The following is a 20,918-nucleotide window of genomic DNA, read 5'->3' as shown; positions in this document are numbered from 1 at the left end:
ATAACCAGTATAGCTATGATTAGGGAAAAAACCACGATAACTACCACGTGAATTTCTGAATGTATTGTTACGACGCGATCGGAAAGCTAGAACCTGACGCTGTTACTTCGTTGTTTTGTTCTACAAATAGTTTTGCTACTACGTCTTTCAGATCAGTGAATGCCGTTGAGGCTAAAATGGTTTTGACTAAATTTGATCTTACATTTAAACGCCACACGTTATCCGTTTTTCGACTGCCATTTCATGAGCTTTTGCTTGAGTGATCCCTTCAATAATAAGGGACCGCTCAAGTGAGTCAGCTAATTCAACTTTTTTACCAAAATCTGCATAATTGTTATTGTTAACGTGCAACGCTGCAATTTTCCCTGCTACAACTTTCAAGTTGTCTGGTTTGATCCTACTACGTAGAGCTACTTTAATTTCATTGACTGAAGTTACTTGTCTTGGCATTGCTTCACGGGCTTTACCCTCCATTTTTGATTTTAAAAATGCTATAAAAGTATTAGTTAAATTTGCATTAGCGAACTCTTCAAGTAATTCAATTTTGTCGATAAAAGTCTCAAGTGCTAGAGGATCACCGCTGTAGTTTTCTCTAATAGAATTCTACATGTTGATGAAAGTTTTCTTTTCCTCAAGTGTTGCCATGATTTTATAGTTAAGATCTGAAGCTGAATTGGAAGGAGGTGAGGCAACGTTTGTACTAATTGGATCGTTAAGATCTGAATCTAAATTAGAAGTTGAAGTTAATTTTTTGTTGGAAGAATCTTCGAACCCTGTGAAATCTGCTGACAGAGAAAATTTATTTTCCTGTTTTGTGACTTTTTCGGTCGAAGATGAAGTTACAACGTTTGTACTAATTGGATCGTTAAGATCTGAATCTAAATTAGAAGTTGAAGTTAATTTTTTGTTGGAAGAATCTTCGAACCCTGTGAAATCTGCTGACAAAGATAATTTATTTTCCTGTTTTGTGACTTTTTCGGTCGAAGATGAAGTTAAACTTTCGGAGCTTGAACCTAATTTTTAGGAATCTGGTTCTGAATTAGAAGTTTTGTGAACTCTCTTCCTATCTCTAAAGTTGTACATATGCAGTTATCAGAATAGCAAAAGAATTCAGTTGAAACTACTATGAAATTAATGAAGCACTTATTTAAATGTCGGAATTTATAATTGAAGTTGAAATGTTGAGGAAAAAGAAAAAAAAAATTTTTGTAAAAGGGAACTGATTTACAGTGAATTGTCGCTAACGAAATATTTAAAATTTATTGGAAGCATTAATTGCAACTGAAATATAATTGTATAAAAAGCAATTGAATTTAAAATGTCTCAAAAGTATGTAAGTAGGAATTGGTAAAAATCTCAAAAATGTGGTTATCACGGACGTACCGCTTTATTCAAAAAAAATCTTAATTGGCTTTTCACGGAACCATAGTTTTATATCAAAAAAAATATCGTTTGGTTTTTCACGGAACCGCCGCTTTATATCAAAAAAATATTTTTTGGGTTTTCACTGAACCACCGCTTTATATCAAAAAAATATCAAATTTATAGGGTACATGCAGACTGTTTATCTGTTTCACCAGTTTTATATGGTGAGAATTAGTATTATGTTGGAAAATGAACGTATTAAAGAAATTTTACTTGAAGTAAGAGAAATTTTAAATGGAAGATTTGTGAGATGATGATGGAAGCTTGAAAATATGAGAATTTGTAAAATGAATTGATAAATATTTAAATTAGAAATCTGAAAATATGAATAATTTGAAGAAATTGTAAATTTGTAAAATGAGTTGAAAAATTTGATTTAAAAAATAAAAATTGCAGACTTGAAAATGTTAATATTTATAAAATGGTTTGAAAATTTGAAAAATTAATGTTTAAGTTTAGAATTTAGATACACGCAACATTTTAGTAAAAAAATCTAAGTGTTTTATATCAACGGACGCGCTGTTGTCATCAAAAAAATTCAAAATATTTTATTTAAACGGACGGACCGTTGTCATCAAAAAAAATCCAAACTGTTTTATTTAAACGGCCGCACCGTTGTAATAAAAAAAATAAAAAATGAATATTATGCGAACGCACCGCATTTAATAAAGATTTCAATATTTCGTATACATACATATGTGTTAAGAAAAAAAACCGTAGGAAAAATTTTATTAATACATACATATATATCATATACTTATTTGTCTGCCTCTGGTCTTCGCTGGCGCTGCTGCTGCTGCTGGTCTTCGTTGGCGCTGTTGCCGCTGGTCTTCGTCAATGCTGCTGGCGGTGATGTTAAATGCCGGTGGTGGTGGTGGCGTTTAAAAATGGCGATGTTGTACAGTTGGCTAGTGGCATGGGTTTTAAATTCCATTAATTAATAGCGTTATGTTGAATTTATTCGTAGTATTAGTTTCTTTGTTAAACATTTTCTTTTATAAAAGTATTTAATTTCGTATTTCTTCCAATTAATTTATTCGTAATTTTGTTTTTAGGTAGTTTTATTATTTAGCCAATGTCCTTTCGTTCTTTATCTCTGCTTCTTTTAAATGTTGGCATTAGTTTTCCACTGCCACTGCCACTTTTCCTAAACCACTCTACTTACCACTGCTGCATATTTTTCACTGCCTAGCAAGGCTCCAGCCTCACGGTCGCCATGTGAGGTTCCATTTCGGAACCTCTGAAAAATTGTCCTTATGCGCTTTGCACGCGCAACGCACTCCACACCAAACACCAATTGCAAACACAGTATTTTTAGTTTAGTTTTAGTTCTTTATTTATGTTGGTTTTTAGTATAATAAATGTTTTATAATTTGCTTTACACTTATTTTAGTTTTATTTTAGTTTGTACGATTAGATTAATTATTGTAGTTTTACTTTTGCTACACGTCCGTGTCTCCTTTTCTTTGTGTAGATTTTTAAAGATGGCCGCCTTTTTTTTTAGAGCCGACCTCCCCGTTTCCAACTCGTTTCAACACCTGCTGTCCATTCACAATAGACAACAGGGTTGCACCAAGTTGGAAAAGGGTGAGACTATAAGGCTGCTGTTACAGTGTGCAATAAATCCATCAATATGAATGTGTGGTGTATTATCATAAAAATCAAGAAATGTGCATTAAAATGGCAAATATGTGGTACTCTATCACTCACCAAGCAGCAGTGATGCCGACTTTATTTTATATCTCAACGACATCATCACTGAATATGTAAAGGAATCAGAAGGTAATATAATGATGGGGGACTTCAACATAAATATGAATGTATCGTCAAAATTCTCAAATCAGCTAACAAGTTTATTTGCACAAATGGCTATGTTGCAGAGGATCACCTTCAATACAAGAATAACAGAGTACTCAGCTACAAAAATTTATTTACTGTTTAGTAATAACGACCAAATGAAAATTTGAGTGATCATAGAATTTCAGATCACGAGACAATACATTTCAAGATACCAACAACAAAATTTGTTAAAATCTATCAAGTATAAAAAGAAGAAATATATGGAAGATAGGGTGCTCGATAATCATGGAGACATGAAACGGATGTGGAAGTGTTTGAAGGATCTCGCAGAGAGGACTGATAACAAAAAACACATAACCAAAATAATAATTAATGATGAATGCATTGAGAAGGAATGTGATATATCCAATGCCCTGAACAATTTCTTTGTTAAGAGCATAGTCGAAATTAATGAAATCATTGAAATAATTCCTTATGCTGCCGAAATAAGCGTAAATAACCATGATATAATAAATATCACTAAGAAATTTAAAAACAAATATGGCGGGAAAAAGCTTTTGTCGGATGGTGTATTTAAAGATGCCATGATATACACTGCTCACTTTTACAAAAAAAATCATAATCGATTCATTGTTGCCAATTTCTGGGAAATATCTACAATAGTACCTGTGGAAAAAGTTTTAAAAATACAGTAAAGCCGGAGGAGCTACGTCCAATCAATACGTTACCTGCGGATGAAGAAATAATGAAAACAGTGGTTAAAAAACAACTAGTAGCATACTTAGAAAAACACGATGTAATTATACCTGAGCAATCCGGGTTTAGGAAGTCATTCTTGCGAAACATCACTGAATATGGTAATTGCAGAATGGAAAGAGGATACAAGTGACAAAAAAGTTGTGTTATCGGTCTTCCTAGACTTAAAACGGGCTTTCGAAACAATTTATAGAGATATTGTTGGATTTCATGTTTAAAATTGGTATGAGGGGAAAAGTGTTGGAATGGTTCCGAAGTTACTTGAGTAACAGGAAGCAAAGAACGATAATTGGAAATTCAATTTCATCGGTTGTTGATGTAAACATTGGCCTGCCGCAAGGCTAAGTACTGGCACCAATATTGTTTACAATATATATTAACGATATTAAATCATGTAAAAAACATTGCAAAATTCGTTTATTTGCGGATGATGCAGAAGAAAATAGATGTTGAAGAACTTATGAGAGTTACAACGAAATTAAAAAACAAGTACGGAGGAAAGAAATTAGTAACGGAAGGTATATTAAAAGACAGCATGGAATACTTAGGCTATACCTACACATAGGTAATTAATGAAAGTTTTCAATTTACATAGTGTATTTCCAGACTGCTGGAAGACCTCAGTAATTGTACCTGTGGAAAAAGTAAAGGGAACAATTAAACCAGAGGAGATACGACCCATAAATACCTTAACTAGCGATGAGAAAATAATAGAAACTGTAGTTAAGAACCAATTGCTGGATTACTTAAATAAATACGAAATTATTGTAAATGAGCAGTCAGGGTTTAGATCAAAACACTCGTGTGAAACTGCACTTAACCTGGTAATTGCAGAATGGAAAGATAGTAGAACGAAGAAACAATTTAAAATTTCAGTTTTCCTCGACCTAAAAAGAGCATTCGAAACAGTAGACAGAGATATTCTTATAAAAAAACTGTATAATATTGGCATTGGAACCATAGCGCTTAACTGGTTCAAAAGTTACCTTAGTGGAAGAAAACAGAAAACTGTAATAAGTAAGATTTCCCCCGAAGTCGACCTTGAAATAGGATTGCCACAGGGATCGGTGCTTGCAGCAATTCTTTTTATAATTTACATAAATGATATTAAAAACTGTATCAAATACTGCAAAATAAGATTATTCGCTGATGAAGCACTTTTGACTATAAGCTGTAATGCGATTGATGAAGCAGACTCAAAAATACAGTCGGACCTACAGGCAATATATAAGTGGTTGTGCCAAAATATGCTTAAAATAAACATAGAAAAGGCAAAATGGATGATAATGGGGTCTAGAGTGACTCAAGATGATAATGTGTCGCTTAAAATAGCAAATACCCCTATAGAAAGAGTAATCCGAATAAAATACCTGGGAATAATTATAGATGACAAATTAAAATTAGATGAACATCTAAAATACATTGAAGGGAAAATTTCCAAAAAAAAAAATAGGGTTCAAGTTTCGATCATGCAAGCATATTAGTATGCAATACAAAATACTGGTCTATAGATGCATTATCGAGCCGCATTTCATTTACTGTCCTACAATCCTATTCGCATTAGCTGATTCGCAAATATCCAGGCTACAAATTAAGCAAAACAAAATTATGCGTCTCATATCAAGAAAACGGTATGATACCCCAATTAAAGATTTACTGGACAGCTTAAACTGGCTTAGTGTAAAACAGAACATCACTTACTACACATTGAAGTTTATACACAACATAAAGTTGGGAAACCTGCCGAATTACCTAAGTGAACGTGTCGGACAAAATAGAGAGGTCCATTGTATCATCTGCAAGTTGACAGATTTCAACTCCTTGTAGCATATTTTCCATATCCTTAATATATATTAGGAACAGAAGAGTACCAAGCACTGCACCTTGTGATACGCCTAGTGTGCGATAGGAGAGATATCGGACAATACGACTCACCTATGTTAGCTGGTTTCCCAGGCTTTAGTAGCGGGACCACCTTGACCATTTTCCATTTATCGGGTATAACAAAGGTGAAAAGAGACAGGTTGAAGATATGTGCTAAGTATTTGAAACCCTCTTTCCCTAGGCTTTTAATCATAAAACATAAGCGAAACCTATACAAATTATAGCCAGGGACCAGAACAGTTATTCCTTTTGTAATTAAAGTCCTTCAGAAAAAATGTTGGTGGTCAAATTAAATCTTTCCCGACATGGTCGAGCTTGTACCTTAATGGTGCTTGTTACCGGAACATACCGGATATTTATCCTGCAAAGGACCATCAACATCGATAACTATCCTGAAACGTTCGGGAGTTTCTTTATCGCTACAGCAACAACAACAGTTGGTTATGGTTTTTCGATAACAAGTTTCTAGTGATAGAAGCAAACATTTTAAAGTTCCCTAAAGGTTTCAAATCCAGATATTTACGAGAAAGGATTGGTAAAGGATTCATTTCGTTTGGATGATTCGTATCTTAGTTATAAGGTCGTACTTTTATTCTGTTAATAAAAAATATAAGTCTGGATTTAACTTTTATTTTCGGACTTATAAAATAAATACCCGGTTTTTTAATTTTGTGTGGATTTTTTTGAAAAAGGATGCATGATTCGTCCTGAAAATGGTATGGGAATCCCCGGAGTCCCATATACCTTCACCAGGGAATAGTTTTTGACCGGATTTTTTCGAGTTAAGAAAAAAAATTATTAAAATGAGTCACTGATTATGACTAATAGTTATACTATAGTTTTGTCACTATCTTTCGTTACAATCCTTATTTTCTTAATTTTATGTCAAAAAATAATTCTGAGTAATAGGAAAAAAATAATAATTTTATTGTGGATTTTTTAATAACTATAATAATTATACCTCTGTGTTACTTTTTTTTAAATGTTCTTATACATCGCTGATTCTCGAACGATATAGTGAATTACTTCGAACCACAAAGGTGCATCGCAAATACTCTGTCTCGTCGACAATCATCGGTACAATTCAGGTACGCAACATCTAAGCCCAGAAGAATCAGACAAGGGGTACCACAGGGTTGTGTTCTATCCTCGCTTCTGTTTAACTTCTATATATCGAAGCCCCTGACTGCACGATAATGGCTACAGGTCCCGGGCCACCCATCGATGAGATAGGTAATAAAATAAACAACTATCTCCTGATTTCTCCAATTTTTTCGCTTCGCGTCACTGACATTGTCACCGACCAAATCGGCGACTTTATAACATGGATGCGCCAAATGTCGACCATATTGAACATCCACGTCGATGGAGTAACGCTACCTTCTGTCTTACACCCAAAAATCCTGGGTGTGACGTTCGATCAGCATCAAAATTTTGGAGAGCATGCAACCGAATTATTCCTAAAATCCATATCCGTAATAAAATCTTCAAATCTCTTGCCGGCATCACTTGAGGTAAAGACAAAGAAACACTCGTTACCACTTACAAAGCTATTTGACATCCGATTGCACGCTACGCGTCCCCGATATGGTCGCCAAGCCTAAAGGCTTCTCACTGGAAGAAAATACAGGCTTGCCAAAATACTGCCCTCAGACCGCCATAGCTGTCGTCTTATGTCCCCAGAACACCACGTACACAATAAGGCGTGAGTAGTCCATATTAGGTAGAGAAATTAAATGCTGAACAGTTTCTGTTGAATACCCAGAAAGCTGGGCATCCCAGCAGACATCTTATTGATGAGGATCAGTGATATAAACAAACAGGCGTCAGACCTCCATACCGGGAATTGCCCGGAGAATCCGGTAGTTAAAGAAAAATACTCAGCTAGCAGAAGAGGAACGCAGTCTCCCTCGGAGGCAGGCGGTCACTCTAGCTCAACTTCGATCTGGGTACTGTAACAGGTTAAACTCTTACCTATCCAGAATCAACCCCGACTTACAAAATCTATATCCTATTTGGAATGTGTCCCCACAAGTCACCAAGCATCTTTTTAATTATAATTTTAAACCAACGCTTCTAACACCCCTCTCACTTTGTCCAGCCCGGTTGAAAAAACAAGTTTCTTTGGACTCCCGTTAGAGGACATTGATGATCGGTCGCACCTATTGGATGGGCCGAAGCACTGCTACAACAACTACAACAACAGTGTTTTTATCGTTAGTACAACAACAAGAAAGACACCGCAGACTTGTAGGTATGGAGGGCAAAAAAACTTCAACGGAGTTCATACTATAACCAAAATACTAGTTCGGAAACTGGATTTGCCCATAACCATAAAAGCCGCTTAGACTTGGAGACTATTTCTGCAATTACAATAACAACTCTTGAGTAATCCCGCCTTTTGGATGAAACGAAGCACTATTATTTTAACAACAACAACTCAACAAAACAATATAATAAATATGAAATTTAGCTTTTTCCTGAAAGAACTTAGCCATGCCTCTAATAAGCGCTGCTTATGATTTGGCTATCTTGGTTGTAATTCTCCACATAGCTGCTCAGCTATCTCATCATTTTGATACCATTTCTGCTTATGTATATAGGTTGTGTACACTAATAATGTTACAACAATTCAGTATGATAGCAATAATCATACGTAAAATACTTAATTATTTTTTTTATATAAATTAAAATAGTGAAAATTGCATAGATTTATAAGTGCACTATATAGACTATGTTGTTATAAAAAAATTTTATTTTTAGTCTTTTAGATTAAATTCTTTACTTTATTAGAGCGATGATAGCCTCGAAAGCATTATTTGCTATCTGGATGCGAAAGAAGCAGGCAGAATTAACGGGAAAGGCACGTAACGTAACTGGTGTGACACCACGATATAAAGCCAAAGGACCATCGGTACACATTAGATCCACGAAGCCGCTGCGCACGCCACGCGGATACTTGCCTGCGGGAGCTGTTTGCAATCTTGAGTACATCAGCTGGCATATCCACCATCCAATATGCTATACCCGCTGCACCACCAGCAAACATTTTTGTACCGATGCTTATCTTTCCGCAGCAGTTTGCTCTTTGACCTTATCTTGAATATACTCGTAAGTGAGAAAATAGAAAGCACAGCTCCATTTGTATAACCTACGTATACCGTCTTCCTTGTACAATTTCGAGGCTGTATCTTACATACCCTTGTATTTACGTTCGCCACCTGACGATTGCTGCACTTGTAATTAGCATTTAATATGTTCACCAGGCGCTGTAATAACGGTTGACATCAACCCGGAAAAAGAGCAAGCAATTCCAATTTGTGTGTATGTTAGCTTTGCATTTTCACCTGTTTGTTGCACGCGTTTACGCAATGCATAACTAGCAAAGCATAACGCAAATATGGGCGCTAAACTGTGAGTGGTGCAGTCATGCCTTTGTATAGGCCTGTGACGCCTTCATTCTTTATAGTTTTGGCAGCACAATCGAAAGTGCCCTTGTACTAGGGCGGTTGACCAGGAGCGGGGTTGGACCTTGTTTGGAGGCGAACCTTAATGGTGTCCAATGGATGTCTCGAGTGTACATTGTATATGCAACCAAATCCGCGACTCAAAAAGGCCTTCAAAGGGTTTGCTTTATGTTCTTGCGCTGGTACCATAAATATTGGTTTACGCTGTTTTTATTTATTTACAATTATCTTGCCCTGTAATATTGCCATCTTGTTAAAACGGTATTTGTCCGAAAAAATTGCACTGCAAAGCTTTCCGAAATAAAAAAGTAACAAGTGGCTATACTGGCTCGTATTGGGTTTGACAGTTTCAGTGAATACGTAGTGACTACGTAGGAGGACAAACGCGAATACGTAAGAAGTTATAAATGCCACACAAACATTCACGGTGACATACATAATACGGGCCTTATTGTGAATCAAACTACGGCCCTTATTATGTAGTCACCGGTGTCACGTAACCTTTATCCAACACTAAAAATGCCATTGTAATATGACCCTGATCTAAACCTACGACAACCCTACATACGCTACAATTGTCGTTAATGTACCAAAATGAGAAAGAAGAGTCGTGTAGTAGCCGCCGTGAAGAAAAGTTTAGCCTTCAGCAATCAAATATAGTAATCTTCAATAAATATATATTTGTCTAAAATATTATTTATTAAACTCTGTGAATCGCTTTGAACTTTAATTAAAAACACAACTTAATATTATCCACGCTTACATGCGTAGCCATCCATGAATTCAGTGTTACTTTATTTTATACATGAATGTGTGTGTGGCAAGGTAAGTGCGGAAACTACTGCGTGACAATTATTCAGAAGTAGGGATCGAACTCCCTTTCAAACGCAAACGTTTAAGAAAATAAGAAAAAATGATATTCATATAAATGAAGTGAAGTGCTGTAGTGAAAAGTTCGATAATTGCATATATAACATTATATGTTGTAATGTACTTATATTTAATCTGTCATGTCACCCATTTTATTATACCATGCATTTCTGACAGATGGTAAATGTCACTTGCTGGCGGAAATGCAGCCAACTTCGCTTTTGCTCTCGGGCCTTCTTCTTCCGGTGGCAGCGAAACACAGAGGTTGTTCAAATCAAAATAAAGCAAAGGAAATAAATCAAATCGTTTTAAATTAAAAGAAACAGATTGTATCCTCAGGTGTGGGGTGCCACCCTCTATATGCGCATCGACAGTGGAGCAGAAATCTACAGATACACAAAGAAAACCTAAGGATTCTGAAAATAGCACCATTGTTGTACCTCCGCCTGCTCCTGGTGCTCCTGCTGCCTCTGTCATTTCATCGACAGCTGTAACTAGTACTTTTGGCAATACATTGCCTGCTGCCACTACCTCTGCCACTATGGCGCCTATTCTCACCGCTGCCAAATTGCCTGCCGCTGTCGCTGCCACTACATTTCTTGCCGTTACCGCTGCCTCTGCCACTACATCAGCTGCTGCCTCCGCCACTACATTGCCTGTTTTAACGGTGTTCCTGCCACTACATTGCCTGCTGTTACTACTACTGCTGTAAATCATAATTCCCCCGCTGTTATGCTGTCCGATGCCTCTTCTGGTGGGACCGTCGTAATGTCCAGTGAGAATACTAACAACGTTGCCTGATATGGTTCCACTCAGCCTCATATGAATGAATCCGCTGCAAACTATGCCATAAGCCCAACTATTGCTTCTGACGTATCTGTTGGCCTTGAAGCCACACCATCAAGTGGAGAAACAAACCACCTTAAAGAGCAGTTAAGATTATTGAAGCTACGTAAAGAAGTAATGGAGCTCCAAGGTGTAGTCTAGCAATTGGAGTCTGGCCCGGTCGTGCGTATAGGAAAGTACATCCATTTCGACGAACTTGATGCAGCAGTCCCGAAGTTTAGTGGCGACAATCACTACGATATAAATCGGTGGTTTTTACAGTTTTAAGACTATGCTGATGCTAACAACTACAATGAAAGACATAAATGCCTAGCATTGCGCCTATGCATGACTGGGACAGCGAAACAATTCGTTTTGAACCAATGCCTAACGGATTACTCCACGTTGAATCTTTTATTATGCGTAATGTTCCGCCGTAATTGCTCTCGACAGGAGGTCTATCGCCAGCTACGTTTACGCAAATTAAATCTGTAACAATCGTGTGTCAGTTATGTGGTGGCAATGCAATCAATCGCTGCCCAAACGGATATAGTTGAGCAGGAGTTGGTAGACATTATAGTGGACGGAATCCCAGACAGCAGCAACAATATAAGCAACTTGTATGGCGCTAATACCATAAGCGAAATCATACACCGAATGGAACGTTACGAGCAACGTCGTCACAGCGTTGGTGTGCGCAAACTATTGAGAACAGAGTTATCAAATACCGCAGTAAAGGCAAAGGCGGCCTGCCCAAAGCCGCAACGCCCAGCCGGGTCATGTTTTATTTGCCACCAACTAGGACATATGCATCGCAATTGTACAAAGAAGAAAACCCAAACATCTCAAGTTGCAGCCGTATCCATGGATGACTATGTTCCTTTAGAATCTCAGCAAGAGGTAAGTGTGGCCTTTTACGATAAAAATCGAAACAGATGTACAGGTTTTACAAATATCATCTCTCTTTTCGGTTCCGGTAGTTCTATTAGCCTTATGCAAAGATCAGTTGCTGAAAAATTTGTTAAGCTGTCATTTCGGGCAAAGGCTACACAATTCGTTGGCGTTGGTAAAAGAAGGATATATTCTTTTGGCACAGTATTGTGTGCAATTTATTTTCGTAAATTAATTGGAAATATTAATGTAATAATAGTTCCAGATGAATCTGTAACTCTTCCATTAATTCTTGGTCGAGATTTTTTGCAAAAATTTAACATTCACTTAATGCAATTAAATGAAATATCAAATGAATTTAATAAAAACGTAAAATAGAAGGTACCTTCTAGAAATACTGAATTAAATAAACATCGAAAAACATATATCTGATTCGATTATTAATAGATTTGTTGATGGTGACTTAAGTGTTAAATAAGATGGTAATAATCCTACATTAAGTGAAGTATATGACAGATGTGATCATAATAAGCAGGACTCAAAAGAAATGGGCAATTACCCCTATGATATGACGGATCTGTTTGATTCAGCTGTGAAAGAGATAGGAGTGTTTTTCAGTCGTAAATAGATATAGGCCCCAGTTTGGCTAAACGAGAAAAAGGGGTAGTAATGGAAGTGTTGTCTAGTGAATATTTATCGCCTACATCAATTGAAAAAAAACCGTATGACTATAAAATGACAATCCGAAGAACGGATGATATACCTTCCTATCCTTTGCCAAGACGATTATCGTTTAAGGATAGGGAAGAGGTATAAAAGATCACTGATGATTTAATGAAACGCGAAATTATACGACCTAGTAACTCCCCTTATGCTTCTGCGATTTTCCTGGTAAAAAAAAGGAGTGGCGAAACTCGTATGTGCATCGATTACAGAGCTTTGAAAAAGAAAACAGTACGCGACAATTTTCCATTGCCCCTAATAGACGATTGAATAAATTATATGTCGGGAAAAAAGTGGTTCACTCTCTTGGAATTGAAAGATGGGTTCAATCAGTTAGCAATGGATGAGGGATCTATTCCATTAACATCTTTTGTCACACCACATGCGCAATTCGAATACCTTAGAATGCCATTTGGGTTAAAGAATGCACCGGCTAATTTTCAGAGATTTGTCTCTAACATCTTCCGAGACCTAATTGATGCAAAAGAAATCATTGTGTATAATGATGACATATTAATAGCGTCAAGTGATCTTGAAAGTCATATTAAGATCCTACGTAAAGTGCTTAGGAGGACTTATGAAAAAAAATTTGGAACTTAAGCTTGGAAGTGCAAGCTTTGCTACAACGTCATTGAGTGTTGGGGTTATCAAGTTACTCCTTCAGGCATACAGCCTTCGAGGATCCATATTAAGGCAATTGCGAATTACCCAGTCCCAATGAATCATAAAGAGCTCCACTCTTGTATCGGTTTGTTTTCTTAATTTCCTGAGAAATGATTTTGCTGCACCTGACGGAAAAGAATATTTTTAGGACGGTCATACTCTGTTCAGTGTGTCTCGTGTAAGGGATAGTTGCATCGGACAGGTTGTTCTGGGCTTGATCCCAAAACCCGACGTCCACTTAACTTTTATAAATATTTTGTGGCTCCTTGCTGTTCACGTCCAAGGGCGTCCCGTAGTCTACGCCTTAGCGCCCCCCCCCCCCCCCACTACCTTCCAGCAGCCAAGCTGCTCAGCAAGCCACAACTAGTACCCGCTGCTGCTCGCGCCCAGCGGCGCCAACAACTCACCGTTTGCACCATTTGCCAGCACAGAATATATATGTTTGCGACATCCGCCCAAAGAAGCTCCTGCCTTGGGCGGTGCCACTTTCCTAGATGTTCTGCTCTCCGCGACGGCAACCCCCCGACGGGTTTCATTGCGTCATGTTGCCAGGTCGCAAACCCCAATCTACCGAGTACCCCAATGCTTGCCCAAGGACCCCCAGTCCCAGGGCCACAACAGCAGTTGCGTCCTGGCCTTCCTCAACCCAGCGGTAGTCACCCGTCACTTACTCCCAGAGTGGCGACGTTTCCCGCTATGCACTTCAGTATTCTGCAGTTAAACTGTAATGAACTAACTGGGAAGATCACAGAGATAGTCGATTTCATGAAGCGGCACAATATTCGCATTGCTGCGATTCAAGAGACTAAACTCATAGCAAGATCTGCACTGCAAACCTGTTCTGGGTATAATGTCCACAGAAAAGATCGCATGAGCGGAAATGGAGGCGGCCTCGCGTTTATCATACACCACTCTGTGCAATATCTATATATATTATATCAGGCATGCTTAACCAACGAAACGATATCATTTCGTTACGATAATCAACGTTAATAAACGAAACGAAGTCATTTCGTTTCGTTTATTAACGTTAAGATCGTCAAATTAACGAAATGATTTCGTTTCGTTTTCTGCCATATCAAAACGAAATCAAATCGTTTATGTTGATTATTAATTTCAAAACTATGCTGGCAAAGCTGATTGATGGCGGAGTCATTAAAGGTGAAAGCATTATCCAAGCTGATTGCAACTTTTCTCATGAATTTTGACAGTACGAACATTTCTCAGAGTATTTTTGACATTACCACCAACGAATTACACAAACAAATTACATAGAGTTTGTGTGTGTATGTGCGCTCGTTGTTGCCACCTTACGGCTTCACCATGGTTATAGCATTGCCAGCATAATTCAAACATAAAGTATCACGTTTTCGTTAACGTTTTTAACGTTAACGAAAGCTTTTCGTTTCGGTTAAAAACGAGATACAATTTATCTTGATAATTTCTTTATCGATAATATTTCGAAGTGTTTCAACGGAAACGGTGGAAATTTTTTGATAAACGATTAGCTTAACGTTAAGGTGCATCCCTGTATTATATTATATTATATATATATATATATATTTGATCCTGGCATCGACCGCAGGGACAATGTCTTAGAACTTCAAGGCCTATCTGTCCGGTCAGGCGATGCAAACCTAGAAATCATCACCATCTACCGCCCTAATATTAGCGCCTTACTCACTGGCAACAATCGCATTATCTTAGGTGATTTCAATGCCCATCACGATCTATGGCGGGCGGAAAGTAGGGGTGAGATGTTGGCGGATCAAATAGAAGAAACGACGTTCAGCACAATAAACGGAGACGCCCCCACACGCATGGTAGGAAGCTGTCACAGTTCGCCGAATATTTCAATCGTGAGCGCAGAACTCGTAAACTGGCAGCCGATGGTAACATTGGCATCCGACCACCCGCCTATACTTATTTCGTCCGAGCAAACCGCCGACTTCATCGTTACAGATAAACGCACTTTCAAAAAATTTAAAAAAGGAAAGTGGGAGGAATACAATTCTTTTACAGGCAACCTCTTTGCTGCCCTCCCTATCCCGACTGATGCCCGCCAAGGGGAGCATGCTTTCCGCAAGGTCATTGAATCCGCCTCGGCACGTTTCATTCCCGCCGGGAGAATTCCCGAAATTCGGCCCACTTCCCGGCGGAGGCCGCAAATTTAGCAAGAGAACGTGACCTTATAAGACAGCTCGACCCAGGCGACCCCCAAATAAGGGATATAAACCAACGCATCAGATTGCTTGTGGATGAACACAAGCGGGCGAAATGGGAGGAGCACCTAAGAGGTTGAGGTTGTGGATTTGATTTCCAATTAAAGGAAGTAAAACCAATTTAAAAATAATTACAGCAAAAGTAAACTTAAAACCGTGGTATATATTCGTCCGATATATTATTAATTTGAATATAATTGTTTGCACACTCTAAATAAACTAAGAATATTAGCCTATGGTATAACCAGTCAAGAGGTAACCACTATTACCATTCATATTTACTTCAGGATGTGTGCGATTGGGCAATATTTGATAGTAACGTAGCCAATTTCAAGTCAAATGCAAATTTGTGACATTAGAGTTGGTTTTCAGCTCTACATACAAGTCCATTAACAATTCCTTGCTAAGACTGTACAACACTATTGGGCGTGAATGTTTTACAAAGCGTAATAAAGCTTGCACGATGTTACTTGGGTGTTCCTTTCCTGCTATGACAAGTGCATCGAACTTGACGCGCATTAACTCACATGCACGCCGGTTTTCTATCTGTCATTTCTACGCCGGCGCTGCTGCAACTGTTGCAGATGGGTTATTTGTTTCGCTATAATCGCCGGTGCTGTCGCTATTAGGGGACGCTGCTGTTGTTGTAACAGTGCTTGATGTTGCGCCCGAAGTTGCTGCAGAAAAAAAAAAAAGAGTTACGTTATTACAGCTAGCAAGGTTTTATTGTGCTGCAATGGCGAAAACCTGTCCGAGGTTTTTGAGCATACAAATTTAGGTCTTCTGTAAACAAGACCAGAAGGGCTTTGGAGAATTCTCCAAGTGAGTTTTTGGCAATATTTTTATACAGATCAAGCCTGTCTAATCGATTATTCAATGTTACTTACCCGCATCATCTTCGCTTAGTTTCTGCTTTTTACTGCTTGGCTCTCTTTCTTCAATGGGTGTACTTGGCTCAGTACGGCGACCTCGGGCACCTGTTGATCCTTCCCTTGATATTATTCTCGCAGCACCGAATATAAATTTATCGAGATACAACGTTGTAGTTGCTCTTGCATTGCTTGCTTCTGTGGCACATTACCTGGATGCATGTGCACAAGTGTCGCCTCAGTGTTAGCGCCAATTGAATTCAGAGAGCTTGCAGGTAGCAGACCACTTGTACCACTCTCATACATTAAATAACTACCAAAACCGCTTACACCCGCATATGAGATGTTATTATTTTTATTATAATTTTATTATAAGTTGTGCAGCTGACAGCCGTAACTGACAATACTTCAAATGGATTGGGTTGCGTGAAATTAAAGAGTAGCAAAAAATACTACTATGTATAAAACAGTTGATAGGGTTGTTGTATGTCAATTTCGTTAAGTAACTAAGTTTGTGAAACCGAAAAAAAACTAAGCCGCAAATCTGGACTAACTTAAGTCACAACTAAGTTTTAGCCTAAGTCGAGTTGGTGAAATCGGCCCTAAGAGTTTCCTAGAGTTGCGGACGATAATTTTGTGATTTTTAGGACCCCCTCTATCCCTACAAATCAACAAAAGTTTGAAAATCGTGGCACCTTATATAAAATCCAACCCCAATTTTTTTTGTGGGTATTAACACAACAACAACCACATGAATATTGCCAAATTGAGCTTCAAATATCTCCGGACAGAGATACAATTTTTCTTTTTCGCCTTCCGATTATTATTCTCGAGATTAATACGCGTCTTTTGACATCTCTCTCGAGATTTTTTGACACGTATTAGCAGTCGACCCCTCAACTAGACTTTTACCAGAGGTCGTCTGAGGGGTCGACTGCTAATACGCTACCAAAAATATCGAGAGAGGTGTCAAACGACGCGTATTAATCTCGAGAACAATAATCCGATGGCGGAAAAGAAAAATTTTATATATGTCTGGAGATATTTTCATTTGAAGTTGGCGATTTCCATGTGGTTGTTGTTGTGTTTGTACCCCCAAAAAAAATTGTGCATCAACGTGGCGGTAGCCACGGTTATACCACACATCCGGACTTGGCATGGCGTAGCCCAGAGTTACTTTTTATAATCGCGGCCGAAGGCCGCCACCGCAGAAAGGTGTTCTGCGCAAAAATACTATGGATCCGACCCCCGGTTTCGGAGGTACCCGCGGGTCTTTTTTCGGTTTTTCGTTAATATCTTTTCAACGCGTTAAAATTTTTATTTTCCGCCTTCGGATTATTAATACTGATGTCAAGAAGCGTCGTTTGACACCTCTCTCGATATTTTTGGTAGCGTATTAGCAGTCGACCCCTCAACTAGACTATTACGATATCTTTTGAACGGGTAAAAAAAGCTAACTTCCGCTTTCGGATTCTTGATCTAGACGTGAATACGCGTCTTTTGATACCTCACTCGAAAATTTTGGCCCAAATTTCCGTGGGTACCGTAAACTGCACTATTACACCAAATTTTTATTTTCCGGTTTCGGATTATTGTTGTCGAGATTAATACGCGGCTTTTGGCACCTCTTTTGTTATTTTTGGGGTAATAGTGCAGTTTACCGTACCCACCGAAATTTGGCTCAATTTCGAGTGAGGTATCAGAATACGCGTATTCACGTCTAGATCAAGAATCCGAAAGCGGAAGTTAACTTTTTTTACCCGTTCAAAAGATATTAACGAAAAAACGAAAAAAGACCCAGGGTCCCTCGGAAACCGGGGGTGCGATCCATAGTATTTTTGCGCAGAACACCTTTCTGCGTTCGCGGCCTTCGGCCGCGCTTATAAAAACTTACCCTGGGCTACGCCATGCCAAGTCCGCAACAACAACCACATTAAAATCGCAAACTTCAACTGCAAATATCTCCGGACAGAGATAAAATTTTTCTTTTCCGCCTTCGGATTATTGTTCTAAATATTAATGCGCGTCTTTTGATACCTCACTCGAAAATCTTTGCCCAACTTTAGGGTGGGTACCGTAAACTGCACTACTACCATTTTTGGATGCGTATTAGCAGTGTCATGCTGTCGTATAGAATTAGGTAATAGTCTAGTTGAGGGGTCGACTGCTAATACGCGTCAAAAAACATCGAGAGAGGTGTCAAACGACGCGTCTTGACATCAGTATTAATAATCCGAAGGCGGAAAATAAAAATTTTAACGCGTTCAAAAGATATTAACGAAAAACCGAAAAAAGACCCGCGGGTACCTCCGAAACCGGGGGTCGGATCCATAGTATTTTTGCGCAGAACACCTTTCTACGTTGGCGGCCTTCGGCCGCGCTTATAAAAAATAACCCTGGGCTACGCCATGCCAAGTCCGGGTGTGTGGTGTAACCGTGGCTACCGCCACGGTGATGCACAATTTTTTTTGGGGGTACTAACACAACAACAACCACATGGAAATCCCCAACTTCAACTGCAAATATCTCCGGACATGGATAAAATTTTTCTTTTCCGCCATCGGATTATTGTTCTCGAGATTAATACGCGTCTTTTGACACCTCTCTCAATATTTTTGGTAGCGTTTTAGCAGTCGACCCCTCAACTAGACTATTACCTAGAATTACCGATAATTTTCGATAAAAATTAGGTGGTGCACCGTCTTTTACAACGTTACCAAATTTAGTGCAATTTACCTAACTAGCATTTGCCGCTATCGCTGTTCTAAGACTTTTCCAAGCAACTCCAAAACATTTAATAGCATACGTCTGCGACATTTTCAAGAAATGGTGATCTACATTGTTGCTTCCAGTAAAATATAGCAGCATTCCTCTACACAATACTGAAACTATTTTCAATTTTATTTTACCTTTAATTGCGAAAACATAGTCAGTCCTAGAGTACTTCCATGTATGTGAGTATAGGCATGTTAAAGAATAGTCTGATCATGGAAATAACTTGGTTCATCTCTTTAAATGAGCAGTTTGTATAATTGATTTGTAATTAAACAATTTACCCGTGTACTAAAAAACATCAACATAAATTATGCCTAGAGGAGGCAAATGATTGGGAACAAGTGATTTCATGACAGCGACTAAAAGATCGTTGCTAAAACATTTAGGCCCGTATAATGTATGTCACAGTGAATGTTTGCGTCGCATTCACTGACATTCACATTAACGGCGTTATTATGTATAACGCAAAACGAAGCGAGGAGTTACTTTCACCCAAGTGAAACCAAATTCGTATCATATAAGAGCATTCATTCACTTCGGTGACTCTCAGTGACTATCGGTGTTTGTAGGTGATTGTCTTAAGCGGGAGTCATTGGTGCCGTATGTCGTATCGCTGTAGTCGTATCCCTAACGTAATCAGCTGTTTATCGTTACGACGATAAACCAAAAACCAATTGGTTGGCTACGATACGGTTACGACCTAAGCGGCACCAATAATCGTTTGCATTGATTTCCATAAGGTTGGTCGAATCAACTGTTATAAGGTTACCGATACGGTTACCGAAAAAGCACCAATGTCTGCAGCTTTAAGTTTTTTCGTATTATATAGCGACGCAAAGTATCACGAACACTCATTTATGCTGTCAAAATATTCATTTGCTTCTGGGTCGCGTTTGCTTCATTCACTTCGTTTTTTCATTGTCGTTTTTTTTATAATTTTTGAGTAAAAGTCTTAGCATAACGGGAAAAAAAAGATTGAAATTTTCCGTAGACATAACGGTTATATTTAGAGCTTCGTTCAATGTACATATATTTCGTCAAAAAATTTTACAAGAACAAATAAAACATAAGCGAAACCTATACAAATTATAGCCAGGGACCAGAACAGTTATTCCTTTTGTAATTAAAGTCCTTCAGAAAAAATGTTGGTGTGGCCTAGAAGGTTCAATGTGGTCAAATTAAATCTTTCCCGACATGGTCGAGCTTCTACCTTAATGGTGCTTGTTACCGGAACATACCGGATATTTATCCTGCAAAAGACCATCAACATCCATAACTCTCCTGAAACGTTCGGGAGTTTCTTTATCGCTACAGCAACAACAACAGTTGGTTATGGTTTTTCGATAACAAGTTTCTAGTGATAGAAGCAAACATTTTAAAGTTCCCTAAAGGTTTCAAATCCAGATATCTACGAGAAATAAAGGATTCATTTCGTTTGGATGATTCGTATCTTAGTTATAAGGTCGTACTTTTATTCTGTTAATAAAAAATATAAGTCTGGATTTAACTTTTATTTTCGGACTTATAAAATAAATACCCGGTTTTTTAATTTTGTGTGGATTTTTTTGAAAAAGGATGCATGATTCGTCCTGAAAATGGTATGGGAATCCCCGGAGTCCCATATACCTTCACCAAGGAATAGTTTTTAACCGGATTTTTTCGAGTTAAGAAAAAAAATTATTAAAATGAGTCACTGATTATGACTAATAGTTATACTATAGTTTTGTCACTATCTTTCGTTACAATCC

General features: G+C 38.1%; 1 protein-coding gene across 7 annotated transcripts in view; it reads right to left on the bottom strand.

Annotated features, from left to right (window-relative positions):
- Positions 1 to 19,507, bottom strand: part of LOC137234558 (plexin-B-like) — an 846,294-nt gene extending 826,787 nt beyond the window's left edge. For all 7 annotated transcript variants that reach the window (XR_010947817.1, XR_010947815.1, XR_010947816.1 and 4 more), the window contains exon 1: positions 19,305 to 19,507. The gene's annotated coding sequence lies outside the window, so the exon portion shown is untranslated. The remainder of the gene's footprint in view (positions 1 to 19,304) is intronic.
- Between the last annotated feature and the right edge of the window lie 1,411 nt (positions 19,508 to 20,918).

Source organism: Eurosta solidaginis, chromosome X (assembly GCF_040869045.1).
Source record: "Eurosta solidaginis isolate ZX-2024a chromosome X, ASM4086904v1, whole genome shotgun sequence".
Classification (NCBI taxonomy): domain Eukaryota; kingdom Metazoa; phylum Arthropoda; class Insecta; order Diptera; family Tephritidae; genus Eurosta; species Eurosta solidaginis.
This window is presented reverse-complemented; position numbering and strand designations above follow the sequence as displayed.